At 42.8% G+C, this 22,070-nt stretch overlaps 1 protein-coding gene across 5 annotated transcripts in view; it reads left to right on the forward strand.

The window, feature by feature from the left end:
- The window catches only part of PAK2 (p21 (RAC1) activated kinase 2), a 505,361-nt gene that overhangs the window by 97,883 nt on the left and 385,408 nt on the right, over window positions 1–22,070 (forward strand). The window contains exon 2 of one of the 5 annotated variants that reach the window (XM_053709811.1): window positions 2,525–2,742. The exons of 3 other annotated variants lie outside the window; for them this stretch is intronic. The gene's annotated coding sequence lies outside the window, so the exon portion shown is untranslated. The remainder of the gene's footprint in view (window positions 1–2,524; window positions 2,743–22,070) is intronic. One more of the 5 variants, XM_053709810.1, reaches the window with a different exon arrangement.

Consider the following 22,070-nt stretch of genomic DNA (forward strand, 5'->3'; position numbering starts at 1 on the left):
CCATTTCCTGTTGGGGAAGAGAATATCCCACAAGTAAGGATGACGCCGTGGACCGGACACACCGTTGGAGAAAGTAATTTATCAGGTAAACATAAATTCTGTTTTCCTCGAGTTATCGGCCTTACATTGTGATTCTCCTTATCTGATTTTTCATTCAGACAAGGTAGTTCTGCGTACTAAACCTGGGTTCTTACCTAAGGTAGTCACTAATAGGAATATCAATCAAGAGATTGTTGTTCCATCATTGTGTCCTAACCCTTCTTCAAAGAAGGAACGGCTTCTACACAATCTGGATGTAGTCCGTGCCTTGAAATTTTATTTACAGGCAACTAAAGATTTTCGCCAAACTTCTTCCCTGTTTGTCGTTTATTCTGGTCAGAGGAGAGGTCAAAAAGCTTCTGCTACCTCTCTCTCTTTTTGGCTTCGTAGCATAATACGTTTAGCCTATGAGACTGCTGGACAGCAGCCTCCTGAAAGAATTACAGCTCATTCTACTAGAGCTGTGGCTTCCACTTGGGCCTTTAAGAATGAGGCCTCTGTTGAACAGATTTGCAAGGCTGCAACTTGGTCTTCTCTTCATACTTTTTCCAAATTTTACAAATTTGACACTTTTGCTTCTTCGGAGGCTGTTTTTGGGAGAAAGGTTCTTCAGGCAGTGGTTCCTTCCGTATAAAGATCCTGCCTGTCCCTCCCGTCATCCGTGTACTTTAGCTTTGGTATCCCATAAGTAATGATGACCCGTGGACTGACTACACTTAACAGGAGAAAACATAATTTATGCTTACCTGATAAATTCCTTTCTCCTGTAGTGTAGTCAGTCCACGGCCCGCCCTGTTTTTTATGGCAGGTCTAAATTTTAAATTATACTCCAGTCACCACTGCACCCTATAGTTTCTCCTTTCTCGTTTGGTTCTCGGTCGAATGACTGGGTGTGACGTAGAGGGGAGGAGCTATATAGCAGCTCTGCTTGGGTGATCCTCTTGCACTTCCTTTTGGGGAGGAGTTAATATCCCATAAGTAATGATGACCCGTGGACTGACTACACTACAGGAGAAAGGAATTTATCAGGTAAGCATAAATTATGTTTTTTTATGCTTTCGCACTTTTTTCTTATCACCCCACTTCTTGGCTATTCGTTAAACTGATTTGTGGGTGTGATGAGGGGTGTATTTATAGGCATTTTGAGGTTTGGGAAACTTTGCCCCTCCTGGTAGGAATGTATATCCCATACGTCACTAGCTCATGGACTCTTGCTAATATGAAAGAAATGAATTTATCGGGTAAGTTCTTACATAAATTATGTTTTCCCACTCGCATATACATTTTAGTAATATTGTTAGGTAGGTGTGACTTATCATTCACTGGCTGATATCGGCTCCATCTGATTAAAATTGATTTTCCATTAATATATTTTAATGACTTATTATACCAGTTGCAGAGTATAAAATGTATGAGAAATTGCATTTTCAGATTTATTTGATTATTTAAAGTAGCTGGTGTTGTGCTTTTAAACCACAACCTATTACAATGGGTTGAGCTTCAGGTAATATCAAATCTCATTATGTTATCACTTTGTGTACACAGACTTGCTCCCTTATCTTATCTATTTGTCTGGAACACCTAAGCTCAATACATAGAGAGAACAATGGAAAATTATCTTTTTATTACTTAACTATCCTGCACCCCACTTAGAGTGTAATTTCTTCTGCTGGTTGTGTTTACTTAGGCTTGTTAATAGCATATACTCCAGTATCGAAACTTTCAATATAGGTGGCTATACCACAAGCTAAATCGGATGCTGAAATAGGAGTAAAGGAGCTACTTGTCAACAGTTTAATACACTCTAGCAGGTAAAATGGATCATTGGGAATAATTTAAAGGGGAGACATTTTTTGGGTGAACTGTCCATTTAAGGCCAGAAACTTTCAGAATAGGTGGGGATACCATAGGCTAAATCAACTTATTAAAATGCCAATATAAGGGTAAAGTAAACAATTTATCATACTTCAGCAGGTAAAGTAGATTGGGGAGAAAAAAAATTGAGTAAACTGTCCCTTTAAAGGCAGTCAATTTAAATATAATTTTTGGCTGGTTAAATTGCATACAACAGAGTGGATGTTTTTTTTAAATCCTTGCATCATTAATTACATAACAATGTTGTTATTTATCATATAAGTAGGGAAGTTTACGTTTTTATGATATTCTACACTTTTAATTAAAACTGAAAAATGTTCAAGGTACTCAAATGGTTCTTCAACAGTAGGAAATCCTGGACGGAACTTCCTTTTATATACACATTCTTACTCCTGTGGAACAACGTATCCTTTTTCCTGTAAAGCTGTGGTTGCTATTTCTTAGGCTTATTGACTGGCCTTTATTAAGGGGAATGAACAATTTGTTATACATTGTGGTACACTATTGATAGACTAAAGGGACAGTAAACTTTTGAAAGTATAATATAAAGTGCTCAATTTATCAATCAAGGGTGGATAGTGGCGTAAATATTTACACCTGTCCTCCCCAGCTCTCCTCTGGCGGGCAGCAAACTTCTGCCGGAATTTAACACTGCACATGAGTGCTATTTTGCCCACGCACAGCCAATCGCGAGCGGGAAGGAGCCGTCAATCTCCCTGGTCGGATGAGAACGAAGAGATTGAATTTCTCCACCTCTTAGGTTAATTCTCCAGGTATCCTCTATTTAAGTGGCACAGTGCACTACTGGCAACTAGCTAAGAACATTGGGTGAGTCCAGCACTGAAAGAGTATTCAATTTTAAAAAACTTTCCAATTTTACTTCTGTTACCTAATTTGTTCAGTTCTCTTGGTATTGTTTCTCAACAATGATACCTTGGTAGGCTTAGAAGCACCAATGCAATACTGGGAACTAGTTTAAACCAACTAGGAAGGCGCTTTACAGCAATAAGGTTAAAGAGCAACCATATTAATAGCTGCTGATTTGTGTCTGAACATATATGCCTATTGTCATTGGCTCACCCAATGTGTTCAGCTAGCTCTCACTAGTGGATAGCTACTCTTTCACCAAAGGGTACCAAAAATGCTGCAGATATAATAGATGTAAATTGAAAAGTTGTTTAAAATTGTATACTTTATTTGAATTGGGAAATACATTTTTTTTTCATGTCCCAACACAGATATCAAATCTGTATATACCTTCTTAAAGTGACAGTAAATTCAGTTAAATTTAAAGTGAATGTAAAGTTTAAAGGGACAGTCTACACCAGAATTGTTATTGTTTTAAAAGATAGATAATCCCTTTATTACCCATTCCCCAGTTTTGCATAACCAACACAGTTATATTAATATACTTTTAACCTCTGTGATTATCTTGTATCTAAGCCTCTGCAAACTGCCCCTTTATTTCAGTTCTTTTGACAGACTTGCAGTTTAGCCAATCAGTGCCTGCTCCCAGATAACTTCACGTGCACGAGCACAGTGTTATCTATATGAAATAAGTGAACCAACACCCTCTAGTGGGGAAAAAGTGTTAAAATGCATTCTGAAAAGAGGTGGCCTTCAAGGTCTAAAAAATTAGCATATGAACCTCCTAGGTTAAGCTTTCAACTAAGAATACCAAGAGCAAAATTGGTGATAAAAGTAAATTGGAAAATTGTTTAAAATTACATGCTTTCTATCTGAATCATGAAAGTTTATTTTGGCCTAGAATGTCCCTTTAATGAATAAGTGCCCGATATTTAAAAATACTCTTAAAAACAGGGACACTTGTTTAAACTGTACAATAAAGCTTCTTTTCTCTTGTTAAGTGTATCCAGTCCACGGATCATCCATTACTTATGGGATATTCTCCTTCCCAACAGGAAGTTGCAAGAGGATCACCCACAGCAGAGCTGCTATATAGCTCCTCCCCTAACTGTCATATCCAAGCCTCAACCAAGATGGAGGTCGTAAGAGGAGTGTGGTGTTTTATACTTAGTTTATTTCTTCAATCAAAAGTTTGTTATTTTTAAATGGTACCAGAGTGTGCTGTTTATCTCAGGCAGTATTTTGAAGAAGAATCTGCCTGCATTTTCTGTGATCTTAGCAGAAGTAACTAAGATCCATGGCTGTTCTCACATATTCTGAGGAGTGAGGTAACTTCAGAGAGGGAATGGAGGTTGCTAATATTATAATATATATTCAGGTTTTCCTGAAGTAAGGTATGTGCAGTTAATATTTTTCTAGGGATGGAATTTGCTAGAAAATGCTGCTTATACCGGATTAATGTAAGTAAAGCCTTAAATGCAGTGATAGCTACTGGTATCAGGCTTATTAATAGAGATGCATACTCTTATAAAAATGTAATATAAAACGTTTGCTGGCATGTTAATCGTTTTTATATATGCTTGGTGACAAAACTTATTGGGGCCTAGTTTTTTTCCACATGGCTGGTTTGATTTCTGCCTAGAGACAGTTTCCTGAAGCTTTCCACTGTTGCAATATGAGTGGGAAGGGCCTATTTTAGTGCTTTTCTGTGCAGATAAAAATACTGACAGAGACATTCAGCTTCCCTCTGCATGATACAGGACATCTCTGAAGGGCTCAAAAGGCTTCAAAGTCGTGTTTGAGGAGGGTAACAATCACAGTAGACTGTGGCAGTTGTTGTGACTGTGTTTAAAAAACGTTTCTCCAACATAGGTGTGTCCGGTCCACGGCGTCATCCTTACTTGTGGGATATTCTCTTCCCCAACAGGAAATGGCAAAGAGCCCAGCAAAGCTGGTCACATGATCCCTCCTAGGCTCCGCCTACCCCAGTCATTCTCTTTGCCGTTGTACAGGCAACATCTCCACGGAGATGGCTTAGAGTTTTTTAGTGTTTAACTGTAGTTTTTATTATTCAATCAAGAGTTTGTTATTTTAAAATAGTGCTGGTATGTACTATTTACTCAGAAACAGAAAAGAGATGAAGATTTCTGTTTGTATGAGGAAAATGATTTTAGCACCGTAACTAAAATCCATGGCTGTTCCACACAGGACTGTTGAGAGCAATTAACTTCAGTTGGGGGAACAGTGTGCAGTCTCTTACTGCTTGAGGTATGACACATTCTAACAAGACGATGTAATGCTGGAAGCTGTCATTTTCCCTATGGGATCCGGTAAGCCATGTTTATTAAGATAGTAAATAAGGGCTTCACAAGGGCTTATTAAGACTGTAGACTTTTTCTGGGCTAAATCGATTCATTATTAACACATATTTAGCCTTGAGGAATCATTTAATCTGGGTATTTTGATAAGATTATATCGGCAGGCACTGTTTTAGACACCTTATTCTTTAGGGACTTTCCCTAATCATTGTCAGAGCCTCATTTTCGCGCCGGTATGGCGCACTTGTTTTTGAGAACAATGGCATGCAGCTGCATGTGTGTGGAGCTCTGATACATAGAAGTCTTTCTGAAGGCATCATTTGGTATCGTATTCCCCTTTGGGCTTGGTTGGGTCTCAGCATAGCAGATTCCAGGGACTGTAAAGGGGTTAAATATAAAAACGGCTCCGGTTCCGTTATTTTAAGGGTTAAAGCTTCCAAATTTGGTGTGCAATACTTTTAAGGCTTTAAGACACTGTGGTGAAATTTTGGTGAATTTTGAACAATCCCTTCATATTTTTTCGCAATTGCAGTAATAAAGTGTGTTCAGTTTAAAATTTAAAGTGACAGTAACGGTTTTATTTTAAAACGTTTTTTGTACTTTGTTATCAAGTTTATGCCTGTTTAACATGTCTGAACTACCAGATAGACTGTGTTCTGAATGTGGGGAAGCCAAGGTTCCTTCTCATTTAAATAGATGTGATTTATGTGACACTGAAAATGATGCCCAAGATGATTCCTCAAGTGAGGGGAGTAAGCATGGTACTGCATCATTCCCTCCTTCGTCTATCAAGTTTATGCCTGTTTAACATGTCTGAACTACCAGATAGATTGTGTTCTGACTGTGGGGAAACCAAGGTTCCTTCTCATTTAACTATATGTATTTTATGTCATAAAAAAATTTAGTAAAAATGATGCCCAAGATGATTCCTCAAGTGAGGGGAGTAAGCATGGTACTGCATCATCCCCTCCTTCGTCTACACCAGTCTTGCCCATACAGGAGGCCCCTAGTACATCTAGTGCGCCAATACTCCTTACTATGCAACATTTAACGGCTGTAATGGATAATTCTATCAAAAACATTTTAGCCAATATGCCCACTTATCAGCGAAAGCGCGACTGCTCTGTTTTAGAAAATTCTGTAGAGCATGAGAACGCTGATGATATGGTTTCTGAAGGGCCCCTACACCAGTCTGAGGGGGCCAGGGAGGTTTTGTCTGAGGGAGAAATTTCAGATTCAGGAAACATTTCTCAACAAGCTGAACCTGATGTGATTACTTTTAAATTTAAGTTGGAACATCTCCGCGCTCTGCTTAAGGAGGTGTTATCCAATTTGGATGATTGTGATTATCTGGTCATTCCAGAACCACTATGTAAAATGGAAAAGTTCTTAGAGGCCCCGGGGCCCCCCGAAGCTTTTCCTATATCCAAGCGGGTGGCGTACATTGTTAGTAAAGAATGGGACAGGCCCGGTATACCTTTAGTACCTCCCCCCCATATTTATAAAATTGTTTTCCTATAGTCGACCCCAGAAAGGACTGATGGCAGACAGTCCCCAAGGTCGAGGGGGCGGTTTCTACTCTACACAAGCGCGCCACTATACCCATAGAAGATAGTTGTGCTTTCCAAGATCCTATGGATAAAAAATTAGAAGGTCTGCTAAAGATGTTTGTTCAGCAAGGTTCCCTTCTACAACCAATTGCATGCATTGTCCCTGTCACTGCAGCCGCGTGTTTCTAGTTTGATGAGCTAGGAAAGGCGATTATTAGTAATTCTTCTTCTTATGAGGAGATTATGGACAGAATTCGTGCTCTTAAATTGGCTAATTCTTTCACCCTAGACGCCACCTTGCAATTGGCTAGGTTAGCGGCGAAAAAATTCTGGGTTTGCTATTGTGGCGCAGAGCGCTTTGGTTAAAATCTTGGGCAGCGGATGCGTCTTCCAAGAACAAATTGCTTGACATTCCTTTCAAGGGGAAAACACTCTTTGGCCCTGACTTGAAAGAGATTATCTCTGATATCACTGGGGGCAAGGGCCACGCCCTTCCTCAGGATAGGTCTTTTCAAGACCAAAAATAAACCTAAGTTTCGTCCCTTTCGCAGAAACGGATCAGCCCCAAGGGCTACGTCCTCTAAGCAGGAAGGTAATACTTCTCAAGCCAATCCAGCCTGGAGACCTATGCAAGGCTGGAACAAAGGAAAGCAGGCCAGGAAACCTGCCACTGCTACCAAGACAGCATGAAATGCGGGCCCCCGATCCGGGACCGGATCTGGTGGGGGGCAGACTCTCTCTCTTCGCTCAGGCTGGGGCAAGAGATGTTCTGGATCCTTGGGCGCTAGAAATAGTCTCCCAAGGTTATTCTCTGGAGTTCAAGGGGCTTCCTCCAAGGGGGAGGTTCCACAGGTCTCAGTTGTCTTCAGACCACATAAGAAGACAGGCATTCTTACATTGGGTAGAAGACCTGCTAAAAATGGGAGTGATTCATCCTGTTCCATTAGGAGAACAAGGGATGGGGTTCTACTCCAATCTGTTCATAGTTCCCAAAAAAGAGGGAACGTTCAGACCAATCTTAGATCTCAAGATCTTGAACAAGTTTCTCAAGGTTCCATCGTTCAAGATGGAAACCATTCGAACACTTCTTCCTTCCATCCAGGAAGGTCAATTCATGACCAAGGTGGATTTCAAGGATGCGTATCTACATATTCCTATCCACAAGGAACATCATCGGTTCCTAAGGTTTGCATTCCTGGACAAGCATTTCCAGTTCGTGGCGTTTTCTTTCGGATTAGCCACTGCTCCTAGGATTTTCTCATAGGTACTAGGGTCCCTTCTGGCGGTGCTAAGACCAAGGGGCATTGCTGTAGTACCTTACTTGGACGACATTCTGATTCGAGCGTCGTCCCTTCCTCAAGTAAAGGCTCACACGGACATTGTCCTGGCCTTTCTCAGATCTCACGGATGGAAAGTGAACGTGGAAAAGAGTTCTCTATCTCCGTCAACGAGGGTTCCCTTCTTGGGAACTATAATAGACTCCTTAGAAATGAGGATTTTTCTGACAGAAGCCAGAAAAACAAAACTTCTAGACTCTTGTCGGATACTTCATTCCGTTCCTCTTCCTTCCATAGCGCAGTGCATGGAAGTGATAGGTTTGATGGTAGCGGCAATGGACATAGTTCCTTTTGTGCGCATTCATCTAAGACCATTACAACTGTTCATGCTCAGTCAGTGGAATGGGGACTATTCAGACTTGTCTCCGAAGATACAAGTAAATCAGAGGACCAGAGACTCATTCCGTTGGTGGCTGTCCCTGGACAACCTGTCACAAGGGATGACCTTCCGCAGACCAGAGTGGGTCATTGTCACGACCGACGCCAGTCTGATGGGCTGGGGCGCGGTCTGGGGATCCCTGAAAGCTCAGGGTCTTTGGTCTTGGGTAGAATCTCTTCTACCGATAAATATTCTGGAACTGAGAGCGATATTCAATGCTCTCAAAGCTTGGCCTCAGCTAGCGAGGGCCAAGTTCATACATCAACCATCAGGGGGGAACAAGGAGTTCCCTAGCGATGGAAGAAGTGACCAAAATCATTCTATGGGCGGAGTCTCACTCCTGCCACCTGTCTGCTATCCACATCCCAGGAGTGGAAAATTGGGAAGCGGATTTTCTGAGTCGTCAGACATTGCATCCGGGGGAGTGGGAACTCCATCCGGAAATCTTTGCCCAAGTCACTCAACCGTGGGGCATTCCAGACATGGATCTGATGGCCTCTCGTCAGAACTTCAGAGTTCCTTACTACGGGTACAGATCCAGGGATCCCAAGGCGGCTCTAGTGGATGCACTAGTAGCACCTTGGACCTTCAAACTAGCTTATGTGTTCCCGCCGTTTCCTCTCATCCCCAGGCTGGTAGCCAGGATCAATCAGGAGAGGGCGTCGGTGATTTTGATAGCTCCTGCGTGGCCACGCAGGACTTGGTATGCAGATCTGGTGAATATGTCATCGGCTCCACCATGGAAGCTACCTTTGAGACGAGACCTTCTTGTTCTAGGTCCGTTCGACCCACTCCAGCTGACTGCTTGGAGATTGAACGCTTGATCTTATCAAAGCGAGGGTTCTCAGATTCTGTTATTAATACTCTTGTTCAGGCCTGAAAGCCTGTAACCAGAAAAATTACCACATAATTTGGTATATCTGTTGGTGTGAATCTGCAGGATTCCCTTGGGACAAGGTTAAGATTCCTAAGAGTCTATCCTTCCTTCGAGAAGGATTGGAAAAAGGATTATCTGCAAGTTCCTTGATGGGACAGATTTCTGCCTTGTCTGTGTTACTTCACAAAAAGCTGGCAGCTGTGCCAGATGTTCTAGCCTTTGTTCAGGCTCTGGTTAGAATCAAGCCTGTTTACAAAATTTTGACTCCTCCTTGGAGTCTCAACCTAGTTCTTTCAGTTCTTCAGGGGGTTCCGTTTGAACCCTTACATTCCGTTGATATTAAGTTATTATCTTGGAAAGTTTTGTTTTTGGTTGCAATTCTTCTGCTAGAAGAGTTTCAGAATTATCTGCTCTGCAGTGTTCTTCTCCTTATCTGGTGTTCCATGCAGATAAGGTGGTTTTGCGTACTAAACCTGGTTTTCTTCCAAAAGTTGTTTCTAACAAAAACATTAACCAGGAGATAGTTGTGCCTTCTTTGTGTCCTAATCCAGTTTCAAAGAAGGAACGTTTGTTGCACAACTTGGATGTAGTTCGTGCTCTCAAATTTTACTTAGCAGCTACTAAGGATTTCAGACAAACTTTGTCTTTGTTTGTTGTTTATTCTGGTAAACGGAGAGGTCAAAAAGCAACTTCTACCTCTCTCTCCTTCTGGATTAAAAGCATTATCCGATTGGCTTATGAGACTGCCGGACGGCAGCCTCCTGAAAGAATCACAGCTCACTCCACTAGGGCTGTGGCTTCCACATGGGCCTTCAAGAACGAGGCTTCTGTTGATCAGATATGTAAGGCAGCGACTTGGTCTTCACTGCACACTTTTTCTAAATTTTACAAATTTGATACTTTTGCTTCTTCTGAGGCTATTTTTGGGAGAAAGGTTTTGCAAGCCGTGGTGCCTTCCATTTAGGTGACCTGATTTGCTCCCTCCCTTCATCCGTGTCCTAAAGCTTTGGTATTGGTTCCCACAAGTAAGGATGACGCCGTGGACCGGACACACCTATGTTGGAGAAAACAGAATTTATGTTTACCTGATAAATTACTTTCTCCAACGGTGTGTCCGGTCCACGGCCCGCCCTGGTTTTTTTAATCAGGTCTGATGGTTTATTTTCTTTAACTACAGTCACCACGGTAACATATGGTTTCTCCTATGCAAATATTCCTCCTTAACGTCGGTCGAATGACTGGGGTAGGCGGAGCCTAGGAGGGATCATGTGACCAGCTTTGCTGGGCTCTTTGCCATTTCCTGTTGGGGAAGAGAATATCCCACAAGTAAGGATGACGCCGTGGACCGGACACACCGTTGGAGAAAGTAATTTATCAGGTAAACATAAATTCTGTTTTTTGTCATTTATTATTCTGTTTTTGTTATTAAGGGGTTAATCATCCATTTGCAAATGGGTGCAATGCTCTGCTGACTTGTTACATACACTGTAAAAATTTTGTTAGTGTAACTGCCTTTTTTCACTGTTATTTCAAATTTTGTCAAAATTTGTTTCTCTTAAAGGCACAGTAAAGTTTTTTTATATTGCTTGTTAACTTGCTTTAAAGTGTTTTCCTAGCTTGCTAGTCTGTACAAACATGTCTGAAACAGAGGATACTTGTTCATTATGTTTAAAAGCCATGGTGGAGCCCCATAGGAGAATGTGTACTAAATGTATTGATTTCACCTTAAACAGTAAAGATCAGTCTTTATCTATAAAAGAATTGTCACCAGAGGGGTCTGTCGAGGGGGAAGTTATGCCGACTAACTCTCCCCACGTGTCGGACCCTTCGCCTCCCGCTCAAGGGACGCACGCTAATATGGCGCCAAGTACATCAGGGACGCCCATAGCGATTACTTTGCAGGACATGGCTGCAATCATGAATAATACCCTGTCAGAGTTATTATCTAGATTGCCTGAATTGAGAGGCAAGCGCGATAGCTCTGGGGTTAGATGAGATACAGAGCGCATAGATGCTGTAAGAGCCATGTCTGATACTGCGTCACAATATGCAGAACCTGAGGACGGAGAGCTTCAGTCTGTGGGTGACGTCTCTGATTCGGGGAGACCTGATTCAGAGATTTCTAATTTTAAATTTAAGCTTGAGAACCTCCGTGTATTGCTTGGGGAGGTATTAGCTGCTCTGAATGACTGTGACACAATTGCAGTGCCAGAGAAATTGTGTAGGCTGGATAAATACTATGCAGTGCCGGTGAGTACTGATGTTTTTCCAATACCTAAAAGGCTTACAGAAATTATTAGTAAGGAGTGGGATAGGCCCGGTGTGCCCTTTTCCCCACCTCCTATATTTAGAAAAATGTTTCCAATAGATGCCACTACACGGGACTTATGGCAGACTGTCCCTAAGGTGGAGGGAGCAGTTTCTACTTTAGCAAAGCGTACCACTATCCCGGTTGAGGACAGTTGTGCTTTTTCAGATCCAATGGATAAAAAAATTAGAGGGTTACCTTAAGAAAATGTTTATTCAACAAGGTTTTATTTTACAGCCCCTTGCATGCATTGCGCCTGTCACTGCTGCGGCGTTCTGGTTTGAGGCCCTGGAAGAGGCCATCCATATAGCTCCATTGACTGAAATTGTTGACAAGCTTAGAACTCTTAAGCTAGCTAACTCATTTGTTTCTGATGCCATTGTTCATTTGACTAAACTAACGGCTAAGAATTCCGGATTCGCCATCCAGGCGCGTAGGGCCTAAGTCTAAATTACTCAACGTTCCTTTCAAGGGGCAGACCTTATTCGGGCCTGGTTTGAAAGAAATTGATGACATTACTGGAGGTAAGGGTCATACCCTTCCTCAGGACAGGGCCAAATCAAAGGCCAAACAGTCTAATTTTTGTGCCTTTCGAAATTCCAAGGCAGGTGCAGCATCAACTTCCTCCGCTTCAAGACAAGAGGGAACTTTTGCTCAATCTAAGCAGGCCTGGAAACCTAACCAGTCCTGGAACAAAGGCAAGCAGGCCAGAAAGCCTGCTGCTGCCTCTAAGACAGCATGAAGGAACGGCCCCCTATCCGGCGACGGATCTAGTAGGGGGCAGACTTTTTCTCTTTGCCCAGGCGTGGGCAAGAGATGTTCAGGATCCCTGGGCGTTGGAGATCATATCTCAGGGATATCTTCTGGACTTCAAAGCTTCCCCTTCACAAGGGAGATTTCATCTTTGAAGGTTATCTGCAAATCAGATAAATAGGCATTTGTACGCTGTGTGCAAGACCTCCTAGTAATGGGAGTGATCCATCCAGTTCCGCGGACGGAACAAGGATAGGGTTTTTATTCAAATCTGTTTGTGGTTCCCAGAAAAGAGGGAACCTTCAGACCAATTTTGGATCTAAAGATCTTAAACAAATTCCTCAGAGTTCCATCTTTCAAAATGGAAACTATTCGGACCATCCTACCCATGATCCAAGAGGGTCAATACATGACCACAGTGGACTTAAAGGATGCCTACCTTCACATACCGATTCACAAAGATCATCATCGGTTCCTAAGGTTTGCCTTTCTAGACAGGCATTACCAATTTGTAGCTCTTCCCTTCGGGTTGGCTACAGCCCCGAGAATCTTTACGAAGGTTCTGGGCTCACTTCTGGCGGTTCTAAGACCGTGAGGCATAGCGGTGGCTCCGTATCTAGACGACATCCTGATACAGGCGTCAAGCTTTCAAATTGCCAAGTCTCATACAGAGATAGTTCTGGCATTTCTGAGATCGCACGGGTGGAAAGTGAACGAGGAAAAGAGTTCTCTATCCCCACTCACAAGAGTCTCCTTCTTAGGGACTCTTATAAATTCTGTAGAGATGAAAATTTACCTGACAGAGTCCAGGTTATCAAAGCTTCTAAATGCTTGCCATATTCTTCATTCCATTCCGCGCCCTTCGGTGGCTCAGTGTATGGAGGTGATCGGCTTAATGGTAGCGGCAATGGACATAGTGCCATTTGCGCGCCTACATCTCAGACCGCTGCAATTATGCATGCTAAGTCAGTGGAATGGGGATTACACAGATTTGTCCCCTCTGCTAAATCTGGATCAAGAGACCAGAGATTCTCTTCTCTGGTGGTTGTCTCTGGTCCACCTGTCCGAGGGTATGACCTTTCGCAGGCCAGATTGGACAATTGTAACAACAGATGCCAGCCTTCTAGGTTGGGGTGCAGTCTGGAACTCCCTGTAGGCACAGGGATCGTGGACTCAGGAGGAGAAACTCCTTCCGATAAATATTCTGGAGTTAAGAGCAATATTCAATGCTCTTCTGGCTTGGCCTCAGTTAGCAACACTAAGGTTCATCAGATTTCAGTCGGACAATATCACGACTGTGGCTTACATCAACCATCAAGGGGGAACCAGGAGTTCCCTAGCGATGTTAGAAGTCTCAAAAATAATTCGCTGGGCAGAGACTCTCTTGCCACCTGTCGGCAATCCATATCCCAGGCGTGGAGAACTGGGAGGCGGATTTTCTAAGTCGTCAGACTTTTCACCCGGGGGAGTGGGAACTCCATCCGAAGGTGTTTGCTCAGTTGATTCATTGTTGGGGCAAACCAGAGTTGGATCTCATGGCGTCTCGCCAGAACGCCAAGCTTCCTTGTTACGGATCCAGGTCCAGGGACCCAGAAGCGACGCTGATAGATGCTCTAGCAGCGCCTTGGTTCTTCAACCTGGCTTAGGTGTTTCCTCTGCTCCCTCGACTGATTGCCAAAATCAAACAGGAGAGAGCATTGGTGATTCTAATAGCGCCTGCGTGGCCACGCAGGACCTGGTATGCAGACCTAGTGGACATGTCATCCTTTCCACCATGGACTCTGCCTCTAAGACAGGACCTTCTAATACAAGGTCCTTTCAATCATCCAAATCTAATTTCTCTGAGACTGACTGCATGGAGATTGAACGCTTGATTCTATCAAAGCGTGGCTTCTCCGAGTCAGTCATTGATACCTTTTAATACAGGCACGAAAGCCTGTTACCAGGAAAATCTATCACAAGATATGGCGTACATATCTTTACTGGTGTGAATCCAAGAATTACTAATGGAGTAAGGTTAGGATTCCTAGGATATTGTCCTTTCTCCAAGAGGGTTTGGACAAAGGATTATCAGCTAGTTCCTTAAAGGGACAGATTTCTGCTCTGTCTATTCTTTTGCACAAGCGTCTGGCAGAAGTTCCAGGCGTCCAGGCATTTTGTCAGGCTTTGGTTAGAATTAAGCCTGTGTTTAAACCTGTTGCTCCCCATGGAGCTTAAACTTGGTTCTTAAAGTTCTTCAAGGAGTTCCGTTTGAACCCCTTCATTCCATTGATATTAAGCTTTTATCTTGGAAAGTTCTGTTTTTGATGGCTATTTCCTCGGCTCGGAGAGTCTCTGAGCTATCTGCCTTACAATGTGATTCTCCTTATCTGATTTTTCATGCGGCTAAGGTAGTTCTGCGTACCAAACCTGGGTTTTTACCTAAGGTGGTTTCTAACAAGAATATCAATCAAGAGATTGTTGTTCCATCATTGTGTCCTAATCCTTCTTCAAAGAAGGAACGTCTTTTACATAATCTGGACGTAGTCCGTGCCTTGAAGTTTTACTTACAAGCTACTAAAGATTTTCGTCAAACATCTTCCCTGTTTGTCGTTTATTCTGGACAGAGGAGAGGTCAAAAAGCTTCGGCAACCTCTTTCCTTTTGGCTTCGGAGTATTATGCGCCTAGCCTATGAGACTGCTGGACAGCAGCCCCCTGAAAGAATTACAGCTCATTCTACTAGAGCTGTGGCTTCCACCTGGGCCTTTAAAAATGAGGCCTCTGTTGAACAGATTTGCAAGGCCGCGACTTGGTCTTCGCTTAACACTTTTTCAAAATTTTACAAATTTGATACTTTTGCTTCTTCGGAGGCTGTTTTTGGGAGAAAGGTTCTTCAGGCAGTGGTTCCTTCCGCTTAATCCCTGCCTTGTCCCTCCCATCATCCGTGTACTTTAGCTTTGGTATTGGTATCCCATAAGTAATGGATGATCCGTGGACTGGATACACTTAACAAGAGAAAACATAATTTATGCTTACCTGATAAATTTATTTCTCTTGAAGTGTATCCAGTCCACGGCCCGCCCTGTCATTTTAAGGCAGGTCTAAAATTTAATTAAACTACAGTCACCACTGCACCCTATGGTTTCTCCTTTCTCTGTTTTTTTCGGTCGAATGACTGGATATGGCAGTTAGGGGAGGAGCTATATAGCAGCTCTGCTGTGGGTGATCCTCTTGCAACTTCCTGTTGGGAAGGAGAATATCTCATAAGTAATAGATGATCCGTGGACTGGATACACTACAAGAGAAATAAATTTATCAGGTAAGCATAAATTATGTTTATTAAAATATCTTTCTTTATGGAAAGCAGACCGGCGATCCTCAGCTCCTGCTCTAGTTAGCCGATTGATGACAAATCAGTCTTCCTACAATCGATGCGTACCCCGCTAGCTGGATGGCAAAGTGGGTGTGCAATTTTTTTTCTGGGGGGAAATAATGTAGTCTATTTGGAATAGTATAAGTCTGGTCCCGCTCAGATTACTTGTCAACTCCACAGCTTGGGTATTCGTTCCAAAGAGTAATGGATTTATGGACTGACAACCTTTTATGAAAGAGAAAATATAATTTATGCTTGCCTGATAAATTTATTTATTTCATGGTGGTGACAGTCCACAAGCTAGTTACTGATGGGATATACATTCCTACCGGGAGGGGGCAAAGTTTCCCAAACCTCAAATGCCTATAAATGCACTTCCCACCTCACTCATACCTCAGTTTTAAAAACGTTGCCTCCTTAGAAGGTGCTGAGGCATGATGTGCTTTATTTCTTCAGTGAAAGGTGCTTCTAAGCATTTTGAAGCTCAGTTCCTCTCCAAGTACAGTGTTTATCTGAGGGATGTGAAGGGGGAGTATTGCCTGATGATACCATGTTTTATGGGAAAGCTTTTCATAAGGCTGTAAATCGAGTGATAGTTGTATTAGAGATCAACTACAACTTTGCGTGTCGCCCATGTGATGATGCTATTTGCCATAGCTCATCATTTTGCGCCATTTTTTTGGTGCCAAAATATTCCAGCCAATATTGCCATTATAAGCTCCGCCCCAGCTCATTCAGTGTTCTCAGAAAACACTTTGAGCAAAACCTTTTTATAAAAAAAAAAAGAAAACTGATTAATAAAATGCTGCATAAAATCTCTGTTAACTATTCTCTCAAGGCTGTTATATTTAGCATATATAGGAGCATGGATATAATTTTTTTTTTTCAAATTTTTGTTTTGTTGCAATTATGTCTCAAACTGAATCTGCCTCTGATGTTACCATAGGAATGAACTGCCTGAACACGTATCTACCAAAACTAAGTGTGCTTGTTGTAATAAAGCTGATCTAAATTCTTTAGCTCAATTATGTGGCTCTTTTTGACAGATTGTTAAATGCTGATAATATATCTAGGAGTACAAATACACCCACTATTAGTCCATCTCATTCTAATGTACATAGCATTACTGCAGAAATTAAAGATTTTATTGCTGCAGCTATAGAGAAGGCAATTACTGCTATTGTCGCCTTTAAATAAACGTAAAAGGGTTTTGCAACATTTTCCTAAACCTAGTAAATAAAGTTCTGACCTTCAGCATACTGATGTATCCTCTACTGATGGGTTTTCCTCTGATTCAGAGGATGCCACATCAGATATAGACAAATATTTTTTATTTAAGATAGAATATATTAACTCTCTCTTACAGGAAGTTTCTCCAACATAGGTGTGTCCGGTCCACGGCGTCATCCTTACTTGTGGGATATTCTCTTCCCCAACAGGAAATGGCAAAGAGCCCAGCAAAGCTGGTCACATGATCCCTCCTAGGCTCCGCCTACCCCAGTCATTCTCTTTGCCGTTGTACAGGCAACATCTCCACGGAGATGGCTTAGAGTTTTTTAGTGTTTAACTGTAGTTTTTATTATTCAATCAAGAGTTTGTTATTTTAAAATAGTGCTGGTATGTACTATTTACTCAGAAACAGAAAAGAGATGAAGATTTCTGTTTGTATGAGGAAAATGATTTTAGCAACCGTTACTAAAATCCATGGCTGTTCCACACAGGACTGTTGAGAGGAATTAACTTCAGTTGGGGGAACAGTGAGCAGTCTCTTGCTGCTTGAGGTATGACACATTCTAACAAGACGATGTAATGCTGGAAGCTGTCATTTTCCCTATGGGATCCGGTAAGCCATGTTTATTAAGATAGTAAATAAGGGCTTCACAAGGGCTTATTAAGACTGTAGACTTTTTCTGGGCTAAATCGATTCATTATTAACACATATTTAGCCTTGAGGAATCATTTAATCTGGGTATTTTGATAAGATTATATCGGCAGGCACTGTTTTAGACACCTTATTCTTTAGGGGCTTTCCCAAATCATAGGCAGAGCCTCATTTTCGCGCCGGTGTTGCGCACTTGTTTTTGAGAGGCATGACATGCAGTCGCATGTGTGAGGAGCTCTGATACATAGAAAAGACTTTCTGAAGGCGTCATTTGGTATCGTATTCCCCTTTGGGCTTGGTTGGGTCTCAGCAAAGCAGATACCAGGGACTGTAAAGGGGTTAAAGTTAAAAACGGCTCCGGTTCCGTTATTTTAAGGGTTAAAGCTTCCAAATTTGGTGTGCAATACTTTTAAGGCTTTAAGACACTGTGGTGAAATTTTGGTGAATTTTGAACAATTCCTTCATATTTTTTCGCAATTGCAGTAATAAAGTGTGTTCAGTTTAAAATTTAAAGTGACAGTAACGGTTTTATTTTAAAACGTTTTTTGTACTTTGTTATCAAGTTTATGCCTGTTTAACATGTCTGAACTACCAGATAGACTGTGTTCTGAATGTGGGGAAGCCAGAGTTCCTTCTCATTTAAATAAATGTGATTTATGTGACAATGAAAATGATGCCCAAGATGATTCCTCAAGTGAGGGGAGTAAGCATGGTACTGCATCATTCCCTCCTTCGTCTACACGAGTCTTGCCCACTCAGGAGGCCCCTAGTACATCTAGCGCGCCAATACTCCTTACTATGCAACAATTAACGGCTGTAATGGATAATTCTGTCAAAAACATTTTAGCCAAAATGCACACTTATCAGCGTAAGCGCGACTGCTCTGTTTTAGATACTGAAGAGCATGACGACGCTGATAATAATGGTTCTGAAGGGCCCCTAAACCAGTCTGATGGGGCCAGGGAGGTTTTGTCTGAGGGAGAAATTACAGATTCAGGGAACATTTCTCAACAAGCTGAACCTGATGTGATTACGTTTAAATTTAAGTTGGAACATCTCCGCGCTCTGCTTAAGGAGGTATTATCCACTCTGGATGATTGTGACAATTTGGTCATCCCAGAGAAGCTATGTAAAATGGACAAGTTCCTAGAGGTCCCGGGGCTCCCAGAAGCTTTTCCTATACCCAAGCGGGTGGCGGACATTGTAAATAAAGAATGGGAAAGGCCCGGTATTCCTTTCGTCCCTCCCCCCATATTTAAAAAATTGTTTCCTATGGTCGACCCCAGAAAGGACTTATGGCAGACAGTCCCCAAGGTCGAGGGAGCGGTTTCCACTTTAAACAAACGCACCACTATACCCATAGAAGATAGTTGTGCTTTCAAAGATCCTATGGATAAAAAATTAGAAGGTTTACTTAAAAAGATGTTTGTTCAGCAGGGTTACCTTCTACAACCAATTTCATGCATTGTCCCTGTCGCTACAGCCGCATGTTTCTGGTTCGATGAGCTGGTAAAGGCGGGTCGATAGTGATTCTCCTCCTTATGAGGAGATTATGGACAGAATCAATGCTCTCAAATTGGCTAATTCTTTCACCCTAGACGCCACTTTGCAATTGGCTAGGTTAGCGGCTAAGAATTCTGGGTTTGCTATTGTGGCGCGCAGAGCGCTTTGGTTGAAATCTTGGTCAGCTGATGCGTCTTCCAAGAACAAGCTACTTAACATTCCTTTCAAGGGGAAAACGCTGTTTGGCCCTGACTTGAAAGAGATTATCTCTGATATCACTGGGGGTAAGGGCCACGCCCTTCCTCAGGATCGGCCTTTCAAGGCCAAAAATAAACCTAATTTTCGTCCCTTTCGTAGAAACGGTCCAGCCCAAAGTGCTACGTCCTCTAAGCAAGAGGGTAATACTTCTCAAGCCAAGCCAGCTTGGAGACCAATGCAAGGCTGGAACAAGGGAAAGCAGGCCAAGAAACCTGCCACTGCTACCAAGACAGCATGAAATGTTGGCCCCCGATCCGGGACCGGATCTGGTGGGGGGCAGACTCTCTCTCTTCGCTCAGGCTTGGGCAAGAGATGTTCTGGATCCTTGGACACTAGAAATAGTCTCCCAAGGTTATCTTCTGGAATTCAAGGGGCTTCCCCCAAGGGGGAGGTTCCACAGGTCTCAGTTGTCTTCAGACCACATAAAAAGACAGGCATTCTTACATTGTGTAGAAGACCTGTTAAAAATGGGAGTGATTCATCCTGTTCCATTAGGAGAACAAGGGATGGGGTTCTACTCCAATCTGTTCATAGTTCCCAAAAAAGAGGGAACGTTCAGACCAATCTTAGATCTCAAGATCTTAAACAAGTTTCTCAAGGTTCCATCGTTCAAAATGGAAACCATTCGAACAATTCTTCCTTCCATCCAGGAAGGTCAATTCATGACCACGGTGGATTTAAAGGATGCGTATCTACATATTCCTATCCACAAGGAACATCATCGGTTCCTAAGGTTCGCATTCCTGGACAAGCATTACCAGTTCGTGGCGCTTCCTTTCGGATTAGCCACTGCTCCAAGGATTTTCACAAAGGTACTAGGGTCCCTTCTAGCTGTGCTAAGACCAAGGGGCATTGCTGTAGTACCTTACTTGGACGACATTCTGATTCAAGCGTCGTCCCTTCCTCAAGCAAAGGCTCACACGGACATCGTCCTGGCCTTTCTCAGATCTCACGGATGGAAAGTGAACGTGGAAAAGAGTTCTATCTCCGTCAACAAGGGTTCCCTTCTTGGGAACAATAATAGACTCCTTAGAAATGAGGATTTTTCTGACAGAGGCCAGAAAAACAAAACTTCTAGACTCTTGTCGGATACTTCATTCCGTTCCTCTTCCTTCCATAGCGCAGTGCATGGAAGTGATAGGTTTGATGGTAGCGGCAATGGACATAGTTCCTTTTGCGCGCATTCATCTAAGACCATTACAACTGTGCATGCTCAGTCAGTGGAATGGGGACTATACAGACTTGTCTCCGAGGATACAAGTAAATCAGAGGACCAGAGACTCACTCCGTTGGTGGCTGTCCCTGGACAACCTGTCACAAGGGATGACCCTCCGCAGACCAGAGTGGGTCATTGTCACGACCAACGCCAGTCTGATGGGCTGGGGCGCGGTCTGGGGATCCCTGAAAGCTCAGGGTCTTTGGTCTCGGGAAGAATCTCTTCTACCGATAAATATTCTGGAACTGAGAGCGATATTCAATGCTCTCAAGGCTTGGCCTCAGCTAGCGAGGGCCAAGTTCATACGGTTTCAATCAGACAACATGACAACTGTTGCGTACATCAACCATCAGGGGGGAACAAGGAGTTCCCTGGCGATGGAAGAAGTGACCAAAATCATTCAATGGGCGGAGTCTCACTCCTGCCACCTGTCTGCAATCCACATCCCAGGAGTGGAAAATTGGGAAGCGGATTTTCTGAGTCGTCAGACATTACATCCGGGGGAGTGGGAACTCCATCCGGAAATCTTTGCCCAAAATCACTCAACTGTGGGGCATTCCAGACATGGATCTGATGGCCTCTCGTCAGAACTTCAAAGTTCCTTGCTACGGGTCCAGATCCAGGGATCCCAAGGCGGCTCTAGTGGATGCACTAGTAGCACCTTGGACCTTCAAACTAGCTTATGTATTCCCGCCGTTTCCTCTCATCCCCAGGCTGGTAGCCAGGATCAATCAGGAGAGGGCGTCGGTGATCTTGATAGCTCCTGCGTGGCCACGCAGGACTTGGTATGCAGATCTGGTGAATATGTCATCGGCTCCACCATGGAAGCTACCTTTGAGACGGGACCTTCTTGTTCAAGGTCCGTTCGAACATCCGAATCTGGTCTCTCTCCAGCTGACTGCTTGGAGATTGAACGCTTGATCTTATCGAAGCGAGGGTTATCAGATTCTGTTATCGATACTCTTGTTCAGGCCAGAAAGCCTGTAACTAGAAAGATTTACCACAAAATTTGGAAAAAATATATCTGTTGGTGTGAATCTAAAGGATTCCCTTGGGACAAGGTTAAGATTCCTAAGATTCTATCCTTCCTTCAAGAAGGATTGGAAAAAGGATTATCTGCAAGTTCCCTGAAGGGACAGATTTCTGCCTTGTCTGTGTTACTTCACAAAAAGCTGGCAGCTGTGCCAGATGTTCAAGCCTTTGTTCAGGCTCTGGTTAGAATCAAGCCTGTTTACAAACCTTTGACTCCTCCTTGGAGTCTCAACTTAGTTCTTTCAGTTCTTCAGGGGGTTCCGTTTGAACCCTTGCATTCCGTTGATATTAAGTTATTATCTTGGAAAGTTTTGTTTTTGGTTGCAATTTCTTCTGCTAGAAGAGTTTCAGAATTATCTGCTCTGCAGTGTTCTCCTCCTTATCTGGTGTTCCATGCAGATAAGGTGGTTTTACGTACTAAACCTGGTTTTCTTCCAAAAGTTGTTTCTAACAAAAACATTAACCAGGAGATTATCGTTCCTTCTCTGTGTCCGAAACCAGTTTCAAAGAAGGAACGTTTGTT

Source organism: Bombina bombina, chromosome 4 (assembly GCF_027579735.1).
Source record: "Bombina bombina isolate aBomBom1 chromosome 4, aBomBom1.pri, whole genome shotgun sequence".
Taxonomy (NCBI): Eukaryota; Metazoa; Chordata; class Amphibia; order Anura; family Bombinatoridae; genus Bombina; species Bombina bombina.